General features: G+C 46.6%; 1 pseudogene; it reads right to left on the reverse strand.

The window, feature by feature from the left end:
• LOC140690892 (RNA-binding protein 3-like) overlaps positions 1 to 9,325 on the reverse strand; it is a 200,193-nt pseudogene extending 190,868 nt beyond the window's left edge.
• Positions 9,326 to 21,970: the final 12,645 nt, after the last annotated feature.

Genomic DNA, 21,970 nt, shown 5'->3' on the forward strand with positions numbered 1-21,970 from the left:
AAAGCATAAATACAGGACAGAAATAGACTCATGGACAGAGAATACAGACTTGTGGTTACCGGGCGGGGGGGGGGGTCGGGGTAGAGGGTGGGAAGGGATAGACTGGGATTTCAAAATTGTAGAAGAGATAAACAAGATTACACTGTATAGCACAGGGAAATATACACAAAATGTTATGATAAATCACAGAGAAAAAAATGTGACAATGAGTGTGTGTATGTCCATGTATGACTGAAAAATTGTACTGAACACTGGAATTTGACACAACACTGTAAAATGATTATGAATCAATAAAAATGTTTAAAAAAAAAAAGGAATGGCATAAGGTGTACTCCACAGAGGTAACCATGTAACCATTTGTTAAAAAATTTTTGAATCAGTAGTTTAACATGTTCCCATCAAAACTAGACAAACAAAATCCAAGTTCAGACCGCTTTACAAACAATTTCTACCGAACTTTAAAGGACTCAATCATTCCAATTTTACAGGAACAGAAACAGTATACAAAAAAAGAAGGAACATCTCCTAATTTTGTAAGGATGGTTAATTTTCATACCAAACCCAGAGGAGAGCCTGAGAAAGGAAACACCAAGGCCCACGTCATTCATGAACACAAGGGGACAACCCCAAGCACCTACGAGCAAACCAAAGCCAGGGGCAGACGACAGCGATGGTCCCTCACAACCACGCTGGGCTTAACCCCAGGAACACAAAACTGATTCAGCATTAGAGAAGCCTTTTAATGTTATCTGAAATTTGGAACAGATTAAAGAAGAAAAATCACATGAAAATTTCGAGAGAAGCAGTGAAAAAGCATTGCAGAAATTCAACCACCATGCAGGATTTTAAAAAACTCTGAAAAACTAGAAAATAAAAAATGAATAAGAAAAACTACACTAACACCAAAAAGAATGGACAACCCTTCTCATTCAATTGAAGCTTTACTTTCAACATCAGCAATGCCCACTCTCACCACTGGAAACAAAACGACAGGAAACAAAAAAAAAAAAGTGTAAGTGACTAAAATAAACAAAATTGTCATGATTTTCAGATGATATGCTTGTCCTAAAAGAATTCCTGCAAAATTTATTGGAATAAGACTTTATTACAGAAAAGAAAAAACCCATGTCCTCCCCTTTCCACTCTCTGTCCTTTTAATCACGTTCTGGTTTTCTTCACAGCACCTACGGGTAGCTGAAGCATCATGTGTGCAGGGCAGTCCGCCTTCCCCGCTGAGACCAAACTCCTGCAAGCGCTGGGGCTGGGTCTGGTCCCCAAGCTGCTCCAGTGCCCGCAAAGTGGCCAGTGCCCAGGGTATTCATGTTTGTTCAGTAAGTTAACCTGCAGTCTCATTATGGTTTAAAATATAATCACTTACCATCCCCTCCCCTCAAAACACCCACACATCACTTGCCCACAGCAACTTTACCCCTACGTACCCAAGAGAAGTGAAAATATATGTCTACTTAAGAACTTAAATGAATGTTCATTGCAGAATCATTCACAACAGACAAAAACTGGAGACATTCCAAATGTCCATAATCCAGTGAAGCATCCAATTAATTACTGTTTGATGACAAAAAGCAACATAACTACTTGTCCTAGCAATAACATGGACGAATCTCAAAATACTATAAGAAAACACTAGATAAAAAACTTTTTGGAATGATGAAAATGTTCTAAAACTGTGGTGATGAATGCACAACTCTGTAAATCTGCAGTGAACTGAACATTTACAATTTATACTATGTTGATATAGTTGTCTTAAAGTAGAAAACAAGGGACAGCCTCCTGTTGCTTGCTGTTTGGTCAATTTTTTAAAACTCAGTATGGTATAAAGAGAGGGATGAGCATTTCAAAGGACCTTGTAACATGAATTGATGAAGTCCAAACTGCAAGATGTGGGACCCCGAGAGTTAGCAGCTGCTGCAGTCTCAAACTCTCCCCCTAAGCCCAGCCCCTCCAGCCTGCCTTAAAGGCAATTCTCAGAGTCTGCACTGGACCCCACCACCAGCAACCCCCCAGCACCCGGGCAGGAGGCTCTGGGAGGACCTGGGCTTGGAGACACAAACCCATCAGTGCCAGCACTAAATGCAAAGCACAGCGAAAAAGTTTGAAATTTGTGTAGAAGATTCTGACTGGCTGAAAAAGAAACTTTCTTTTCTGGGTTAGGATGTGCCATCAACTTTTTTATTTCTCAACCACAGCTTTATGTCTTACAACAGACTATGTAATTCTTAAATAGGGGGGACAATCATGTTTCAGCTTCAAAGTCTCAAAATTATTTTATGGGACATATGTAACAAAAAGAAAAGGATCTGCTAACTCCAAGAACTGCTCAGAGATCGTTTAATCTTCCTTTAATAACAATAAAAAGAGTAACTTACTTTAAAAATAGGTTTGTGCATGAGCCACCTCTATCAGTTTTCCAAAGGCAGAAAAATAGGCAGTCACTTAAAATTAAATGATTTATGAATAAACTCTGGGAAAAAAAAAAGTATCTTAGACCTGTGTCTGTGGTAAGTGCTATAACAAAGAGAAATAAAAGGAAACTCACTAGAAGGAACCTAAAGCCAAGGCCTAACCAAGCCTTCTTAGTCCTCCCTCCAAGCCAGGCATCCACTGACCACGAGCTGCCTGGGGACCTGGTGTTTTGTTCACTGAAGCAGCTGAACAGCTAGTCTGTGTACTAGTACACACAGACAACACTTGCTGAATTAATTAGTAACTGGGAAGCCCAGGTGGAGTTAAGTTTGCAGCTCTGTCCAGAATGATCTTATATCAGTGTTTTCACACAGTGACACAGTAATCTATTTCCTTATCAGTCTGTCTCCAACAGGCTCTGCAGCATCCCTCAGGGAGGGCGGGAACATGGACCAGGGCCTGGCAGAGAAGATTCTCTGACTGTTAAATCTCACCAGGAGAGGGGGCTGCCCTAACCCACACAACTGTGGGACCCAAGTCTAGCAGTCTCACTTTCACGGACTCTGCTTTGCACTCCAGGACGATGTCCAAGAGACTGAGGTGACGGAGGACCCTGGCTCTGCCAGGCCCACTCACTTCCAGGCAGTAATGACCAGAGCACTAGCCCGAGGCTAAGGGCTCAGCGCTCACCTACATGTTTCACCCAATCCCCCCAGCCCTGAGGTGGGTATCACTACCCTCTCTCTATAGGACAGAAAAACAAGCTCAGGTCACAGACAGGTGTCCAGAGCACAGACTCTTACTTACTCTACTGTACAGACTCCAGCCACGGATCAGAACATGGGCCTCAGATAATCTGCTCTGAAGTCACTCAGTGGGTGGTGGGTTCCTGGGTGTTTACTGTTAGGCTGCATGGCTCACACATTATATATGTATCCAATATTCAATAGATTGTAAAGAATGCCACCCCTACACCGCCAGAGACAGGAAGGCAGAAGAGCCCTAAAAGCGACCCAAAGCCCCTCTCCTGCCTAAACGACTTTGCCCTCCCCTCCTTTCCTCCCCACCAGCACCCAACAGCAGGCCTCCGCCCAGCACAAGAAGAGCAGGGGAAGCAGCACGGAGAACTACCCTAGTCAGTCAGAGGTCAGCGGGAGACAGCTCCTAACCACCCCCACTTCACTGCGCCACCCTAGAGAGGTCCAGCCTTATCACATGACTCCATCTGGGCCTCAGGTGCCGGGACCAGTGGTGCACACTGGCCCAAGCTGGATCAGATTCTCTCCCCAAGGGGTCAGGGTGCTCTGGGCAGCTAGGGGCAGTGCTCTTCTGCCAAGTGCACAGGGATGTGGTAAAAGTGAAGAGAGGAAAAAAACAAAAAAACAGCTGTGCAGAGATGCAGGATGCAAGAAGATTTTGTAAATGTAAAGAGGGAGGGGAGTAGCTGCCTTGGTCTAGTTTTTAGTTCCTGGTTACATCCATACCTGAAGCTTTAACTGCTCTTCCTGTCCCTGCAACACCATGCGAAATATCCCTGGATCTTAATCACAGACTCCCCGATTTCTACAGCCCATTTTCTACAAGTCGTGCCCGAAATGCTTTAGCACCCTTCCCCACCTTTCACCCAGCTAGCTCCACGTCATTCTCCATGTCCCAGCTTAAACAGCACTTCCTCCAGGAAACCCTACCCTCCCAGACTACTCTTCAAATCTTTGCTCTACTTTCGATGGGTACAGAAGGGAGCACTCTGCACCTCGTCATCTACTGAGTAAACGGGATTACTTTCCTGTTAGGCTGTAAACACCAAAGTGTAAAAACCACTTCAATCCTACCGCTTAGCACGTAAGTCAGGTACACGCTCAGTAACGTTACCAAGTGAATGAAGATCAAGAAACTGGTGGAGAATGTAGGAGTGAGAAGGATAAACACTGATGAACACCCTTCTGATAAAAATGAAGCTGCTTTGACCCTACCTCCGTCACCCCTTCCAAGTTTCTGGTTCCTCTCTCTTCTATCTCCACAACAGGCCCAAGTTGGTCACGACAATCATCATTTTATACTTTGGTGCTAACACATTCAGGAACCCGAACTGCAGGAAGTACGTTTCCAGGTAACTCGCTCTAATAGAGGAAAGTCTAAAGTAGTTCAGGAAAAAAAAAATTTACACGTTTTGAGATCTAGACAAATCTCAGTTCTGCTGCACATTTACTGGCTGTGAACCCTAGACAAGGCACCTGCAACCTGGTTTCCTTATCTGTAAGGTAAAAAATAATAATAATAATACCTCAAAGATGAGGATGAAATGACCCTGAAACCACAGCACCTAAGGCAAGCTTGCAACTGTTAGATGGTCTGCACCCCACCCCCAGCTCCTACCAGCCACGGACGGGTTCAGAGCCCAGAGCCTGCCCTAAGACTGCGCATCTAAGAGGGACCTTGGAGAACATCTATCCTGTTGGCTTTCAAAGGTATGGGAGCCCCAAGAAGTGAAAGAGAAAAGAGAAACAAACAGGAAGAAAAAGCCTCTCAGGGTCAGGCGGGTGGGCGGGCACAGCAGGCTGGACGCGGGGTGGGGTACCTTGACATGTTTCTCGGGGAATCGGTTGTGCTCTACTTAGTAGGTACATTACTGCGAGCAAAGTCAGGAATAAACTATATATAGTTCCCGGAAAATTCAACTTGCCTGTTTTCCACAAAAATCTTTTTATTAATGCTTGGGAACTGAGAACATACAAATTAAATTCAGCAGAATGGCATATCAATTATAGCCAATTATAGCCACCACCAGGAGCACATTATTAGGGATGTTACTAACATCAAAATGAATTTTGTTTGCATTTTACTTGCACTCGAAACTGTTTAGAAACTCTGGGTTTCCTGTTGCTCATGTAAGATGGTCTCCTCAAATCTTTGAGCTCCAAAAACCACACGAGACTTCTTTATTAAAAGTTACATTAACACTTAAACCAGCACAACTAGGAATCTAGTTTGGAGCGTCTGTACATGATTTGTACTACTGCTGGTCCTGCCTTTCAAACAGGTGCTACCAATACCCAGCAAAGTTCCAGAGAGGGATGGGCGGAGTGCTAGAGCCAAGAGAAATAAGGACAAGTTCATGGAGGAGATGAATCTCAGAATTCAGGACCTGCCTAGGGCCCAGTCTTTCTTGGGGACTGGCTGCTGGGAAACACTACTGGCATCTTAACAGGACGCTCCTCTGGTGCAGGGACTGACTGCTGCATGCACACTGCACGCGGGTCGTTTGGCACATCCACCTCCACCACAGACACCCCGAAGGCCAGTAACACCTCCAATCAATGTAACAACAAAAAGCGAAACAAAACCCACATACATTTCAAAATGGCCCTGGAGATGGGGAAGAAAAATCACACCCACTGAGTACCCTTAAATAAGCAGAAAGAAGAGAGAACAAGCACAGTGGGGAGGAAGTCAAAGACAGATGAGGGAAACACAAAATTTAAAGAGGAACCAGCAGAAAAAAAGGCATCCTTCAATGACCTTCACCTACCAGGTCAAGTCCCAGCTCCTTAGAAAACAAAGTCCTTCAGGACTCGGCCCCACCCATCCCAGCTGCCTCCCCTCCAGTCTTCTCCCCAAGGTGCCTCCCACACCCTCTCTTCCCAGACAACTCCTGCTTTTCCTGACCACATGTGCGGCACTCAGACCTCTGTGCCCTGGCATGTGAACTCTTGTCTACCTGGAATGCACGTCTCAAGGAAAACTCCCAGTCATACATCCACACCCAACGCCAAGGTTTGTGAAGCCAGACACACCAGCCCGGCCTTCTGCCCCCACAGCACTCCCCATGGGCATTCCATACTTCCGCCCAACTGCACCCCACTGTCTGGACCAGCAGCTACTGAAGGGCAGGCGCCCCTTGAGTCCTCGCAGAGAACTGCTGTTCAATGAATTCTAAGTGAATGACCTTGCATGAAACGTTCCGTAAAAGGCTAAAAAAGCAAATCACAAAGAAAGCAGACAATAGATATTTTCTATTATTGAAAGCATGTATTTTCTAAACTCTGACCTTTGGTTTAGTATCACTTAGGAACCAGAAAGAGATGCTCTACCACTTCCTAGTTGGGTATCTGTGGGTAAATGAATTAACCTCGCTGTGTCTCAAATTTCCATTTTACTGGAAGGAACCACCCCTTGCAGGGTGGATAAGAGGACTAATTAATATCTGCCTAAAAGAAAAAGTAGCAGAAAGTGTTGACTAAACGGCAGTTCTCACTAGCCTGCCGCAATTACAGAGACCTTAACAGGACAGGACACTACCATCAGGAACGTGAGCACAACGAAATTTTGGTTAAAACTATGTTTTTTGGAGAGCTGGAAGTCAACAAATCCAACAGCTTGTCCTCCAGCTGTGCTGTGCTCTCTACAATCCTCAGTACCGATTCCTAGTTAGCACTATGTCCCCAGGCTCCTCTGACAATGTGGACTCTCAGGTCTCTGCTCTCTGACGACACCTCTTCCTCCTCCTCTGTAGCTAGCCCACTCTGGACACCTCAAGTCAGGCATCCCTTCAGCTCAGCTCACACATTTCTTTCTCATCTTGTCCCTTCTCAAGGCTTCAATTAAGATCTCTACGGAGATGACCTGACTTCTCAGTCACATTCAGAAAATGTTTCAAGCTGAATTTATCCAACATATCTACCTTAATTATATCATGAACCATACAACTTCAGCTTCTCTCTTTCATATCATTTTTTTTTCCTTTTCTCCTGAGTCTTATACAACTCACCAATCCTCAGCTTCCTCTTCTTTGCCCACCCCTTAAAACTACTTCCTTGTCAAGTTTTCTTCTTTGCTCTTTCTCTTCTGTCTCACTGGTTCTTAAACTCTCTGGGACAATGAATGCTTTGAAAATGTACTGCATACTATGGATTATTTACTAAAACGATAAACACAAAGAATATATGCATGCAATTTCACCTAACCAATGATCTCAAATAAGAACCTGTGTTCATTCACATCGGACTACCACTTGAACTAATTTTCATCTCCAGATGCTAAATCCCTTTATTTTCAGGACGCCTTCCAGAGATAGTCTAAAGGGCCTCATAAACCAGCATCATGAACTTAACGAGTCCAAACCAGAACTCAGTATTTCTCCTTAACAAACCTCTTCTGCCTACACTATTCCTTCCACCATCCCCCCAGGCTGCAAGCCTTGGAATTAACAACCTTCCCCATATCACATCACCACGTCCTGTCTCAGAATCTCTCCTAAATCCCAATCCCACCTCTTCAGCCTCTTACCCTGTAAGACCTCATCATCCTTTGCTTCATCCCATACCTGCCATGATGAAAAGTCCACCACTCGTCTGACAAGAGCCCCTTACTGACTCTAGCATCTTCATCTCTCACGCCACTACGTAACTCCACCTCTAGAAGGTCACACAATCTGATTCTTCACCTCAGTTTTCTCCTCTTATTTCCACCATTTTATCTAGATTCTCCAAATACCTGAAAAACTTATCGGGCGCCTGCCCCTTTTCAATTACTCTGATGGTTCTGCATTGCAGAAATATAAAATTGAACTCTCTTCTGCCTACACAGTCCTCCACATTTCCCACCTACTCCCTTTTCCAGGATTGGATTCCACAGCTTCAATTGTGACTTGTACCTAATGGCTTTCTATCAAAACCACACCCACTGGGAAAGGCTCACTTCAAACTCTACTCTTTATATCCGATACGTAATGATTAGGAAAAGACATTGTATAAAAAAGGCCAAACTCATAAAGAACAGATTCAGAAAATAAATCACACACTCTTCATCAAAACATTTACGTCTTTCGAGAACATTAAGCTTTAAAAAGGAACGGCTCCACAAGTACCCATCAGCACAAAATAGCCGGTTCTAATAAAAAACAACGCTGTCTCACCCCATTCGACGAACGCTTCTGAGGGATCTGGAGCCAGACAAGGGAGCCTGCATGCGCTCCTGCAAGAACTCCTTCGGGGCCGCATACACACTGAGCACTAAAGCAGCAACTGGAAGAGTCCAGTCACTGTGCTAAAACGTCTGGATGCCTTTATGCTAGTACCGGAGCTCACGCGCGGTAAAAGGGGAAAAAAGTCCAATTAGGCCCAACTCCAAATGACCCCTGAAGAAATCAAGACAGGAATGCCGGCTTATCCTTCCTGAAACGCGAACGGTACCACACCAACACCCATTAAGAAACCTCAAGATTCAAACACTCCACGCCAACACTGGTGCCGCTCATGCTGCTTAGAAAGGCTGCGCAGGAGAGCAGCCCTGGCAGCACGGAAGGGGCTGAAGCAAAGCCGGCCGCGGCAAACGCAGGCGAGGGGGACAAACAAGATGACGATTTCGGGGCTGTGCACACACGCCGCTGCCGACCGCTTTGCTTCGCGGCTTCACAGTCCCGACGTCAAGGGAAGGCCGCGAGGGGAGCGCCCGGGGGTCGGGGCCCTGTTACCGTCCTGCGGGTCCCTGGCGGCCAGGGTCCCGGCCTCCACCTCCACTCCCCGCGCCCAGCGAGGGCCGGCCGGGAAGCGCCCCGAGCAACGCCCCAGCGCGAGCAGCCCGGCCCCGCCCGAGACCCCCGGTGCGCGGACGGCGGGGCAGCCCGCTGGGGTCCGGGCCGGGCTCGGGGCCGCGGCCCGGGCCGGGGGCCGACGCCGCAGCTGCGTCTGCCGAGGCCAGGCGGGGGGCCGCGCGGGCGGGCGCGGCCGGCCGGCGGGGCAGGGACACTCACCACACCACGCAGCTGGAGCCCTCGCCGAAGTACCAGGTTGCTGGAGCGCCGCCGACGTCGAACAGCTGCCCGCGGACCATCACACGGGGCCGCGTCCACCACCGCCATGTTGGCTGCCGGGCGGCCGCCGCTCGGCCCACGCCGCGCCTCCCAGAGGAACAGCGCCGCCGCCGCCGCCGCCGCCGCCGCCCGGGAGAGCCCCAGAGCCGAGGCGCCCGCGAACCATCTCGGGGCCGCACCGCTGCCGCCGCCGCATTCGGCACGAAGCTCCGCGGCAGCCGCTCGGTCAGCGCCGCGCTTCCCGGAGGGACTTCGCTGCCGCCGCTGCAGCCGCTTCAGCTGCCTGGAGGGAGAAGGGCCGGCGCCGCTCGGGAGAACCGCAGACACGTCTGCCCCTCGGAAAGCCTGCCGCGTGACTGCCTGGCAATCTGACCTTCGGGTGGGCGGAGGGAGGGCGCCGGGGCGTGGCCTGGAAGCGTGTGCGCGGATTGGCTGTCGTGTCTCTGGGGGCGGGTCTGGTGGCCCCTTGGATTTGTACTCTTTTTGCCTATCAGGATTTTTTTTTTTGAAGGGGGGGTAGTGATTTGTTTTATTTTTACAGTGATCAGCTATCAAATTGTTTTACTTTGATATTATAGCCCCAAACTGGAGTACAATTGTCCTAGACAGGCAGTGGTCTAAGAACTGAAGTTCTTGAGTCCAACCTCCTGAAAAAATGAAGTATAAAACTCTGGCTCCAAATGCTTATTCTGGTACTTGTTGACAATGTCGGTGATTTTCTGTTTCCGGCGGACATGTGTCATCCCTGAAGGACCCATGAGTCCAGCCAGGCACCCATGCCGGGCTCACAGTGGACCCTGCCTATGACAGTGGCCCTCATCATCCTGGGGTCCCTGCTGGGCCTTGTCTACAGTGTACTGGTGGCTAATATGTTGCTTTAGAAGCTGCAGGGCAGGGGTGAGTGTCCTGGGAATTCAAAAGGCTCTGGCTCTGCGGAAGGTGCTTGCGACCCAGGGAGAAAATAGGATGTGATACATGTCTGCCACTCACAGTGGGGGGGGGGGCATGGAGCTACTTCGGTCCTCCCAGGAGTTCGTGTGCTCACAGACCTGGCTCCACCACCAGTATCTGGACCACATAACTCTCTGTGGGTGTCCTGGCACTGCGGGATGTTGAGCAAGACCCCTGGTCCCCACCCACCAGATGCCAGTGCAGTACCCTCCCACCCATGGTCATGACCCACAATGTCCCTGGGGGCAAACCTGCCTGGGCTGGGAACCCCTGGGCCAGAGGCAGGCTTGATGGGGTGCTGGGCATGTCTCTAAACCACTACCAGCCTGTAGGATCTGACAAAAGAGGTTTTCTTACATATGAATTTGTTTGTGTAAAAAGCCTTAAAATGTGAAGATGTTAATTAACTCCTTAGTAATTACACAAATAATGAATCATCTTCATCGAAAAGAATATTACATAGAAAAAATGTAAATTTTAGTCAAGTTGTAAGATGGAGGTTTTGCCAAGCTGGAGCTTGAATGGATATTTCGACTCTCTGTGGCAAGTCTTCCGGTGTTTCACTTACACTCAGTGTTCACTAACGGTTTACCGCTCTCCTAAAAACGGTCACTTTTGAGACTCTGAGCAGCAGCACTGGAGCTGGGGGGGGGGGTGATTCAGGAAGTCTTGTCTTATTTGGAATATTTTCCTTCTTGTGATAGAAATTCTCGCTTACGTTTTCACCTGTTATGTTTGTCTTTGTTCACGTGATGAGTTAGCATTTAAGTATAATTGAAGGAACAGTATTTCTTACAGAGGTTGAACCACAGAACAGAGTGGAGCACTGCCTGACCCGTGGCCCGGGGGGCCCGGGGTGGTGGAGGCAATTTGAAGCCCCTGTTTGCAGCTGGAGATGTGAACTCAGACACAGTCACTCGGGAGCCTCCCTGTCTCAGGTGCTCATGGGGTGGGGACATGTGGCTGTGGTGTCGGGGTCTGTGTCTCAGCCCTCATTTGGTAGCACTAGCAGAATTACAGCACCCCGGGTTCAACCAGAGGCGGATTCAACTAAGGGTGTGGGGTTAAACCCTGACCCAGCCACGTCGGAGCCTCAGGACCTGCAGCTTCCTCACCCTGGAGTGGCTGCAGGGACTTCAGCGCATGGTGCCATCACAGAGAAGTCCGACAGTGTTTGAGTGTGCAGGTGATCAACAGTCAGGTATCATTACTGTGCCCTTTAACCACAGCTACCAGTGTTGGTGATGCAAGTGTTCCCCATCCTCTGCAATTATCCAACAACCCCAGAAAGAGGTTCTCTGAGTGTGAGTGTTGGAACTTAGCGCAGACGCTGTAGTGAACACCTGCAGGGTTTTATCGACAAGTAGGCAAATGCTCAGAAAGGAAGTTGTGGTTTCTTAATTGCTGACCTCACATACTGTTCAACAGTTTAATAAAGATATAACCATCAATACTGGGAACCCTTTTACACTTATGGACAGAAGGATGGAGTTTAGCCAAATTCCAGTTGCAAATCTTTTGAGCCCTTGAGCAGGAAGTTTTATCTGCTGCCTCTGGGTTTAGGCTGTGCTCCCAAAGGGAAGCAGTAGGTGCCGGGTTGATTGCTCAAGGCCCTGCCACAGTCCTGACCTGGATTCCATCTCCCTGAGCCCAGCCTCCATCCTGTCCCACCTTGTGTGGGCTCCCAGCTGCCTTCACAGACTCAAAGGTGGAGAGAGATGACGGCTCCAGGACATGGCTTGGACTCCGCCTCCCAGTTTCTGTCCATTTGGAAGCAGAAGTGGTGCCCTAAAGGGGCAGGGACAGATATAAGAGGTGCCAGGGACAGTGAGGACACTCTGAGTCCCTGGTGCCCAGGGAAGGGCATCCACAGCTCCAGGGCTGCCAAGGGCATTGAGCATGAAATGGGATTTGAGGACCCTGTCACCTGCCAACGCCCACTTTAGTCACAAAGTGGCCCTGGCAGGCCAGCCTCCCTCCCCCATTGTGTCTGGAGGCTGGTTTCCTTCTCCAGGACCTCCCAGGGAGGGACCTCTCTCAGTGTGCTCCTTTGCAGGGTCCCAGGGACATGGGTAAGTCTCCAAGGTCATCTATGAGCAGATCCTTGAAGACTGCATGGACTTGAATGGTACAAACCTGAAGCCTGGGGACTCTAACAAGTGAGTGTGGGGCTCCTGCACCCTGCCCTCACTCTGACATCAGGACAGGGAGGCAGCCCTGGAGCTGAGAGTTCAGGGGCGGAGATGTGATGGCATGGGTCTCAGCCCTCCTGTGGCATTTAGTGCAGGCCCCTTCGGGCACCAGGTGTGCAGAGGGAGGAGCCTGGAGCTCCTAGGATGGCAGGAGGCCTGTGAGGGGTGGTCAGAGAGGCAATGGGGCCAGATTCCAAGGCTCCCAGACCCACTAATATGTGCATCCCTTCCATCACCCTATGGGGTGGGCTGGCTCCACCCTCTCTTGCTGTCCTGGGTTCCCTGAGACCCCCTTTGCCCCGAGGAGACCCAGGCAGGCCACCCAGCCTCCAAGACCGGGGGGGGGGGGGGCTGAAAGAAGGTACCTACAAATCAGTAAATTTTGTCCCCATCCCTGGGATCCCCACACTCTGCTCTGGTGGTTAAGGGGAGGGGAGCCTGACACCTTGAGCCCACCCCAGGAGTTAAGCACCTGAGCCAGGTCTCCCCGGGACCAGTCAGAGGCCCCAGCACAGAGCTGGTCGCATCCACCCAGCACTGCCCACTGGCAGGTTATGTGCTGGGGCGGGGCCAGGAGGACGAGTGGGCAGCACCACAGGCTAGGCAGCCCCTGGGTGGGGCCGTCCTTAGCTCTCCTCCCCAGGGACACGGCCTGAACTCCTGCGAGGGTGCATCTTTCTGGCAAAGCAATAGCCTCACTGGACCAGGGTGTCCTGGGCAGCCCCCTGAGACACCCTGACAGACTGGGGTTGGAGACACCCCTGGGACCTGACAATCAGGTGACCCGTGCTCCTTCTGGCTTGCAGGTGACCCACCCGACCCGCTGCAGGGAGGCAGCCCCTCAGCGGTGAGAGAGGAGGCCCCCCTCCCGGGCGTCCTCGTGCTCCAGCTACAACGACATGGCTGCGGTGGGCACTGGGGTGGCTGCGGTGGGCACTGGGCCGTGAGCCAACCGCTCCTCCATCTGCTCCTGTCCCTTGTGGTGCTTCCAGGGAGGACCTAGGTTTTCCTGGACAGATTCATCCTCGGAACCTTCGTTAACAAGCCCTCCCCGCCCCCACTGCAATGATGTTAACAAAGGTCGCCCAATTCAGTAAAGTTAGAACCTCTGTCCAGCCTCGCGCTAGTGGGAACAGGGTCAGTAAACCACCAGAACCCTGGACGATGCCGGTTCCCACCCAGTGGTGCCCAGAGGCTCCAGAACCCCGGACATGCAGCGGGAGACCCTGCCCTGGGTGCCTACTGCTTTCCCATCAGCCTGGCACTCTGGGAACTCGGCCTCCCCAGCCCTTCCTGCCACTGGTGCCACGGGGCCCCACTGGGTCCAAGCCCGGTGCCCGCGCCGCGCTCCATTCCGACCCTGCACTAGAGCTTTGCGCTCCCCACACACGTGACCCGGGGTGAGGGCTCCGCTGTCCCCACTGCCATCATGTTATTCCGATTTCAGGTGACATTTTTGTTCTTACGAACAAGATATTCTTTGCAGAGAACGTGTTAAAGAGAGAGGTCTCCAGAAGAAAAAAAACGCTCACTGTGCACAGTTAGTAACAACTGATTCCTTCCTAAAAACGTACTTGGAGACCCTGAAGGGTACGTCTCCCTGCGGGCCGGGTGCCACGCTGCGGGCCGGGTGCCAGCCTGAGACCACTGACTGGAAGGCAGCGAACTAGCAGAAAGGGGGAGGGTGTGTGAAACGGGTGGGGCCCAACCTGGGAAAGGATGGACACTTTTCATGGGGTACACATGAAGGGGTCCAGACCTCCAAGCCATGAGAGTATTTGCAGATACACACACACACACACACACACACACACAAATCTGCATGCAGACTGCACACGTGGGGCTCTGCCTCCACCTCCTCCCATGTGCCCACCCGCCCCAGGCCTTGGAGCCACGGTGGTCATGGTCAGCCACCAGGAATTCCCAGGGAGGGCAGCCGGTGGCTGAGGACAGACCCTCAGCTGTATTTTTGCTGGCAATAAAGCTGACATTTTGGGTTCCATTTGCTTTAGACCTGTTTCTGTATCTCAGTTCCTTTTTCTGTCTGGCAGGGAGGAGAATGCTCTTATTGGAACCCTGCGGCCTGATGCCTGCTCCTGGTGTGTGTGTGCGTGTGTGTGTCCTTCGTTCCTGAATGCAGCCTCCCCTTTCTACAGAGAACACAGCCCGGCGTGGGTACTTAGCCTGGGGAGAGCTTCCCCTACAGCTGTCAGAGGTCAGAGCTCACCTAGCAGTGGAGCAGCATTTCCCTTGAATCACACTTACTGTTCCTTCTTCATCTAACCCATTTTCTCCTCAGCGTCCTGAGACTAATGGCTTTTTACAGGCACAGATTCTTCCAATGAGCCACGGTTTCCTAATTGTTTAGCAGCCCCACTCCTGTGGCAACCTGGCAGTGCGGGTCCTCAGACATCTCCTTGGGGTCCTCCCCAACTTCTCGAAGAATCCTTACTTCTCAGCACTTACTGATGTCTCCTGGCTTCATTTCCACAGCCCTGGGATCTCTGTTGGCATCTCTCCAGAGCCCTAGTTCCTTTAAATGGATGCAGGCATGAGGTTAAGTCGTGCCAAACTGACCTCACTCCTGGTTTTTACACTCTTTAGCTACTATTAGTCTTTTAATACATCACGTGATTTGGGATTCTCTTGTGCATGAAGCATTTGTGTATGTATGTTCATGCTGGAAATTATCCTGTCATGTTTTTTCTTCTTCCTTGTCTTTGATTTCAAAATAATGGCCTCATAGAATGAGATGCGGAAGATTTTGCCTCTTTTTCTATGGAAGAAATTATATATGGTTGGAATGATTTCACCTGTAAAACGTGGGACTATTTAATTATTTTGAAGAAAAATTTTAAAGAACTTACTCAATTTCAGTAATTCAGTAATTCATTCAACGTTACTATCTTTTTTCGAGTTAGTTTTGTTTATATTTGTCTAGATGTTTATTCATTTGATGTAAGTTTTCAAATTTATCAGCTTAAAGTTGTCTGTAACATCCTCGTGTTGGATTCATTCTCACGGCTCCTTTTAAATTCTTGATGTTATTGATTTGGATCTTTTTTCTTTATCAGTCTTGCTAGATATTTATTTTGTGTCTCTTCAAACACAAAATTCTGACTTTCATATGTTCTGTTTCATTAAATTCTACTCTTACCTCCTGCAACTTTCATTTTTCTTTGTTTTGTTGTAGTTCTTTTCTCACTTAAAATTGCAGCTCATTTGTTTTCAGCATTTTTGTATTAGCATTCAACAATACCTTTCACTTTAAATACTATTTTTGTGAAATCTCCATGTTTTGATATGCAACACCTTATTAACATTCAGTTCTAAATATTCTGAAGATTCCATCAAGTGTTCTTCCTTGACACATGGGTTATCTAGGTGTGTATTTTAAAATATCCGAATATATCAGAATTTTACTTGTCTTTTCCCAAAATTTTATTGTGGAAAACTTCAAACACACAGTAGAGCTGAAAGCACTTGCACCAAACAGCCATTTACCCATTTAGATTTCCCTTCAACGTTTGCTTGCATTCACTCTAGCGTGTCTGCCTTCTGCATCCACCTAGTCACCCATGAATTTATATTTTTTAATTCATTTCAAAGTACTTGCAGATTTCAGTACTTTACCTAAATATTTCAGCATGCATTGACTCGAGTTCAATATTTGTTTATTTATTCTTTTGCTGCATAATTTACATATAATGAAACACACAAATCTTAAGTGTATATTCATTGAGTTTTGATAAATGCACAGAGCTGTGTAACCCAAACAGCAATCAAGTTATAGAACATTACCATGACCTCCAGAAGTTTCCTTCCCAGTTCCCATCCTTTCCCCGATGTAACCAGAGTTCTAATTTTTTCCTACCGTAAGATAGTTTTGTATGTTCTGTACTTTCACATAAAATGGTATCATACCGCATATACTCTTGTGAAAGGCTTCCTTCACTTAGCATAGCGTTTCTGAGGTCCATCCATGCTGTCATGTGTATCTAAAGTCTGCTTCTTCAGATTGCCGAGTAATCTCGTTGAATGACTCTGCCACAGTTGGTTTTCCCAGTTTCTTACTGATGAGCACCTGGGCTATTTTTGCTCTTTGGGTGAATGAATAAAAGCCGTTTCAAAGTTCCTGCACTCGTCTTTTTGTGGGTATATATATTTTTTAACATATGCAAAAATCCTTAATGAGATACTGACAAATGAAATTTAAAAATACATTAAAACATTATCCCCCATGATCAAGTGGGACTTATGCCAGGGATGCAAAGCTGGTTCATTATCTTCATATCAAACAATTTGATGAGCCACACTAACAAAATAAAGAACAAAAACCATACAATCTTATCAACAGATGCAGAGAAAGCTTCCGACAATGCCCAACACTCATAAAACCTTTCAACAAAGTATGTGTAGAGGGGACATACCTCAAAATAAGAAGGCCAAACGTCACAAACCCACAATCACAATCAACATCTTTTTTTTCAATGGCACATACAGACTATATTGCATGTAATACATATATACAGTATACTGCATGTGGGCATGAGATTTAATTTGTCTTAGCTGTGGACATGCTGGGTTATAGGGTTGATGTATATTTAGTTTCACAGGAAACTCCCAGACCTTATTCCTAAAGTGGTTCTACCAGATTTCATCCCCACCAACAATGGATGAGAGTTCCTGTTGCTGCACATCCTTTCCAACACTTGTTGTCAGCCTTGTCAGTGTTAGCTCTCCTAGGATGTGTAGTGGTATCTTACTGTGGTTTTAATTTGTGCTTCCCTGGAGGAAAGTGAGCAATAGGATGGTTTCTCAGAGAGATGATGGTGGAAATCAAGCCTGGCTGTGATCATTGTTACAGCTTTGCTCTTTTTCTTTCTTTTTTTTTCTTTTTTTAGTCTCCATCAAATCCTTTCTCATATTTCCTTTTGGTTTCCCTTATTTATATTTTTCCTGTTTATTTTTTTTAACTTTTTTTATTGAGTTATAATCATTTTACAATGTTGTGTCAAATTCCAATGTAGAGCACAATTTTTCAGTTATACATGAACATATATATACATATTCATTGTCACATTTTTTCCCACTGTGAGCTACCATATGTTTATTTTATTTACATATCTATCTACCTATCATTAAAAAAATAGACTTTATTTTTTCAAAACCATTTCAGGTCACAACAGAATTGATCAGGAAGTACAGAGAATTCCCATATACCTGCTGCCGTGCTCACACCAAGCCCCCACTATTGACACCCCTCCAGAATGGTACACTCATGACAACTGATGAAACAATACTGGTGCATCATTATCACCCATAGTCCATAGTCTACACTAGTGTCTATAGTATTTTTTTTCTTTGTGAATTTTACACATTAATTTTTAAATTAAGGTAAAATTGACATATAACATTCTGTTAGTTTCAGGTGTATAACATGATTCAATACTTGTATACTTTGCAAAATGATCACCACAGTAAGTCTAGCTGACATTCATCACTACACATAGTTACAGATTTTTTGTGTGTGATGAGAACTTCTAAGATTTATTCTGAGGTGGGGGGTATAGCTCAGTGGCAGAGTGCATGCTTAGCATGCACAGGGTCCTGGGTTCAATCCCTAGCACTTCCATCAAAAAAACAATAAACAAATAAATAAACCTAATTACCCCCCCAAAAAAACAAAAAAGAGCAAAAATTAAAAAAAAAGATTTATTCTCTTAGCAACTTTCAAATATGCAATTCAGTATTATTAACTATAGTTGCCATGCTCTACATTACATTCATGTCTTATTTATTTTATAACTAGAATTTTGTACCTTTTGATCCCTTTCACCCATTTTGTTCACTTGTCACCTCTGCCCCACCTCTGGCAACTACCATTCTGTTGTCTGTATCTAAGAATTCATTTTTTTAAAGATTGCACATGTGAGATCATAAGGTATTGGTCTTTCTGTCTTATTTTCCTTGGCATAATGCTCCCAAAATCCATCAATCTTGTCATAAATGGAAAGATTTTCTTCTTTTTTGTGGCAGAATAACATTCCAGTGTGTGTGCGTGTGTGTGTGTGTGTGTGCCATACCTTCTTTATCCATTCATCTATTGATGGACACAAGTTGTTTCCATATCTTGGCTGTTACAAATAATGCAGCTATGAACACTGGAGTGCATGTATCTTTTTGAAATAATATTTTCATCCTCTTCAGGTAAATACCTAGCAGTGGCATTGCTGGGCCATATGGCAGTTCTATTTTGAATGATTTGAGGAGCCGCAATGGGTGGGTGCACCAATTGACATTTCTATCACCAGTGTATGAAGGCTCCTTTTTCTCCACATCCTTGCCAACACTTGTTTTCCCTTGTCTTTTTGATGATAGCCATTCTAACCGATGTGAGATGACAACGCGTTGTGGTTTTGATCTGCATTTCCCTAATGATTAGTGACCCATGGACCTGCTGGCCACTGTATGTCTCCTTTGGAAAAAGTGTCTATTTAGGTCCTCCACCTGTTGGATTGTTTATTTGTTCACTATTGAGTTGTAGGAGTTCTTTATGTTTTCAATATTAACACCTGAATAGATACATGATTTGCAAATAGTTTGTCTTTTTCCTCAGGTTGCCTTTTCCTTTTGTTGACTGTTTCTTTTGCTGTGCAGGAACTTTTTAGTTTGATGTAGTCTCACTTGTTTATTTTTGTTTTTGTTGCCTTTTGGTGTCAAATCCAAAAAAGCATCGCCAACACTAATATCAAGGAGCTGTCAGTCTGTTTTCTTCTAGGAGCTCAATGGCTTCAGGTCATACATTCAAGCCTTTAATCCATTTTGAATTAATTTTTGTGTGTGGTGTAAGGTAGTGTTTTATTCTTTTGCATGTGGCTGTCCAGTTTCCCCAACACCATGGATAAAAGAGACTGTCTTTTCCTCATTGTATATTCTTGGATCTTTTGTCATAAATTAATTGACCATATACGTAGGAGTTCATTTCTAGGCTATCTAGATTCTGTTCCATTGATCTGTATGTCTGTTTTTATGACAATATCATACTGTTTCGCTGACTACAGCTTTGTAATATAGATTGAAGCCAGAAAGTGTGATGCCTCCAGCTTTGTTCTTCTTTCTCAAGATTGCTTTGGCTGTTCTGGGTCTTTTTTGGCCCATACATGTTTTAATATTGTCTGTCATATTTCTGTGAAAATAATATCTTAATAATAAACTGCTAAAACCTCTGAGATTGGTGTTTGGATGTGTTCCAGGTATTATATAATATAAATCAAGAACTGTGTAAAATTTAAGGTGAATAGGCCACAGAATGAAATGCTTTTGCCACAACTTTCCCAGAATTCAACTATCAGTAATAATAAAAAGAAAATCTAAAATTTGAGTGTGACAGTGTGTCAAAGACTGACCTAAGAACTTTAGGTTTTATAGATACCTGCACCCCAATGTTCATAGCAGCACTATTTACAATAGCCAAGACATGGAAACAGCCTAAACGTCCATCAGCAGAGGACTGGATAAAGAAGTTGTGGTATATATTTATACAATGGAATACTATTCGGCCATAAAAAATATAAAATGATGCCATTAGCCACAACATGGATGGACATGGAGAAAACCATATGAAGTGAAGTAAACCAGAAAGAGAAAGAAAAATACCATATTATATCACTTATATGTGGAATCTGAAAGAAAAAAGACACAAATGAACTTATTTACAAAACAGAAACAGACTCGTGGACATAGTAAACAAACTTACAGTTACCAGGAGGGAAAGGGGGTGGGAAGGGATAAATTGGGAGTTCAAGATTTTCAGATACCAAGTACTATTCATAAAATAGATAAACAACAAGTTTCTACTGTATAGCACAGGGAGCTGTGTTCAATATCCTGCAGTAACCTTATAATGAAAAAGAATATGAAGATGAATATATGTATATATGTGTATGACTGAAACATGATACCAGAAATTGACACATCACTGTAAAATCACTATACTTCAGCTAAAACAGAAAATCAAATAAAAGGAAAAAAGGAACTTCAGGTTTTATAAAGTGTAATTCTACCCCAAATTCTATATGATGTTTATGACTCCCTCTGATTCTCAGGTCAAGAAACGGTGACACATGGAGCTTGGCAAAACATATGTGGTATTCCCTCTTATCTTTACATCTCCAAGAGTTAACATTCTTTTAAAATGTCTGTAGAATATTTGAAAAGCCTGATCCTGCTCAACTAACCATGTTTAACTGAAAATGACTGTGAGAGGATACGTGCAAAATGCGTGGCGCAGCATTTGGCTCAGCGCAGACCCTGCGAGCCATGGGGCCGAAGGAAACCTCAGTGAGCCGACAAGGCAGATGCAGACCCCTCCAGCCCTGCCCTGTGTGGCTGCTGGTGCCAGGGCTCCAGGCCAGCGAGTGATGGGCTGAGGGGCTGAGCCCGAGAGTCAGGGCTCCCTCAGGGTTAGGCTGAGCTAACAGAAGAGAATTTCTGGGCCAACTCTGCCCTGTCTGAGGGGAAGCTGGTGAAGGAGGCACTGATGAAGGGACAAGTGAGGGGTTTCAGCTCAGGGAGGAGCGTAGGCCCCACCCCAGGCTCTGCCAGCAGCCTGGGTCCCGGTGCTGGGGGACAGCATCAGGTGGAGGTCACATCTTCCTCCTCTGCTTCCATCTTGACCCCATTTGTTACCTAGGCTCGGGAGACACCTGCTTCCAGCACGTGCTGTGCTCCAGGTCATGTCCTCGGCCTTCTTAAGTGACTCCTTGAAATGCCATTGGGTTTATATCTTTCCAAGAGCCACCAACCTAACTGACGCACGCAGCTGGGAGCAGCTTAATTTTATCTATGTAGACGTATACATTTAAAAAGTTTAAGTACGGCCAGTTTACGACCTTGCGTTAAGATCTAGTGTACAGTACAGTGATTCAGTTGCATATATACATATATTCCTTTTTATATTTTTCCACTATAGGCTATCACATGTTGTAATATCCCACAGACAAGCTTCATGAAATGTACAAACTTAGAGTGTGTTTAAAACATTCTTTTTTCTTTTCCCTGAAATCAGCTCGCTCTGCTGAAATCAGTGACGACAAGGAGGTGAGGGCCCGTTCTCAGCACTGCTTGCTTTCTGGGGTGAGGACAGTGCTCCAGGCAGGTCCTGGGTGGCTCACCCGTCCTCACAGAGAAGGGATGTCTCCTCTCCTTGAGGAGCTGAGCTATTTCTTAGTCGCTGTTTGTGGCCCCTAACGTTCTCTGAGACCAGCTTCCTCCCCTCACAGGGGAGGTCGTGTGAGAAGTCAGCCCTGCCTGGAGCCTGGGCCCGCGGAGGGAGACGGGACCCTCGCTCCAGCCCCCGGAGCGCGTGCAGGTCCTCCTGGGTCCCGGGCAGCAGAGCGAGGCCCGAGGCACCTCCCAGGTGTTCTGTGCCCAGCGTCAGTCTGCAAAGACTGTGGAGAGCCCAGCTGGGGAGGGGGCGCTGATGGTGGCCCGTGGGCAGTTACTGGGCTGACATGCCGGCAAGAGGCCATCCTCCACCTCACTCAGGATCACCTGCAAGTAATAAAAGTCATAATCTACGACTAACAGG

This window comes from Vicugna pacos, chromosome 32, assembly GCF_048564905.1.
Source record: "Vicugna pacos chromosome 32, VicPac4, whole genome shotgun sequence".
Classification (NCBI taxonomy): Eukaryota; Metazoa; Chordata; class Mammalia; order Artiodactyla; family Camelidae; genus Vicugna; species Vicugna pacos.